Source organism: Cynara cardunculus (genome assembly GCF_001531365.2).
Source record: "Cynara cardunculus var. scolymus isolate 2C chromosome LG 1, CcrdV1, whole genome shotgun sequence".
NCBI classification, from domain to species: Eukaryota; Viridiplantae; Streptophyta; class Magnoliopsida; order Asterales; family Asteraceae; genus Cynara; species Cynara cardunculus.
In genome coordinates this window covers 6514568-6515928 of record NC_037528.1, presented here as the reverse complement: position 1 = coordinate 6515928, position 1361 = coordinate 6514568, and positions in this window count along the sequence as shown.

Here is a 1361-nt window from a genome sequence, read left to right as displayed (position 1 = left end):
CAGTGGCTTGTTTGGGGCTTGTTTACCCCACACATTGTAAATTCCATTTAGCACCTGTTTGTTCTTATTGCAATGTAAACATAATATAATCCAGATTTTTGAACTCTTTTTCAAATCCAAGATAATGTTATAACTCCATGTGCAATATGTACAAGTTCCTACTGTATAGTGTACAACCCAGTTCAGCCTAACTATTATGCATTTGGAGATTTTAGCTCTGCATTTTTTCTGGAGAAAAATAAACCTAACTTTACCATTTCCCTTCTCTCTTTCTATGTAACCCACCTTCAGCTCCACCATTGTTTCTTCAGAACATGATAATGGCTGCATGCGTTTCTATTAGGGTTTATCAAGCAAGAATCTTGTTAGCTAAAACTCTCTCCATTCTTCAAAATAAAAATGGGTTTGTTTCAACACTCACTCACTTTTAAAAATCTACACTTTCTTGAACCCTTTGTTTTTTCCTCTATGAAAACCCCCCAAAGGATTATTTTCTTCTAAAGTCTGTAAAACCATCCACTGATTCCTTTCAAAACTCATTCTTTATACTTGTTTTTTTGGGTGCATTATGGGTTGTGTTGCTACAAAGTTAGAAGAAGAAGAGGAGGTGGTGACTATTTGCAGAGAGAGGAAGCATTTCTTGAAGATGAGGAAACAGATAGTACACACGATCGATGAAGATGAGGAAAGAAAAACATAGGATCTATAAAGTACAAACCTGATACAATCGAGACCCACGATGGTGAAGAAACCGGCGACCGACGAGTAGCTAAGGCAACCGGCCACCGACGAGGCTGTGGAATCGGCGACTGAAGACACCTTCGCCGGAGAAGAGGGAGGCGCCGACTTGGGTTGCTGAAAAATGTGCGGCTGTTTTGTGTGGAAGGGTAAAGATGGAAAAAGGATGATCTGAATGGTTTAGTGAGCTCATACCTTCAAAATGGTTAAGAGGTTTGTGTAACCATTAAGAGGGGTTTTTTTTTTTTGCCAAACACATCACACCTCTTACCGATTAAGAGGCAGCCTCTTAATGTCGCCATTAAGAGGCAAACAAACAGTCCTTAATTTGATATGGGTCTTTATGACTAATTATATGTTATGTTTAAACGTTTATAAACTAAATTATAAGTTAATTTATTAAAATATTATTTAAATAAGCATTTTAGTAGTTTGTTGTCATTTTTCAATTATAACATTCATTAATGTTAAATATTATTTATTATTATTAATTATAAACAAATATTAATAAAACTGAAATGTTATTATTATTAATTATTGATAAATATTAAATAATTTTAGTTATACTATAAGCGTACTCGCGCAATGCAGCGAGATACATCGTAATTTTAATATTTCATTTT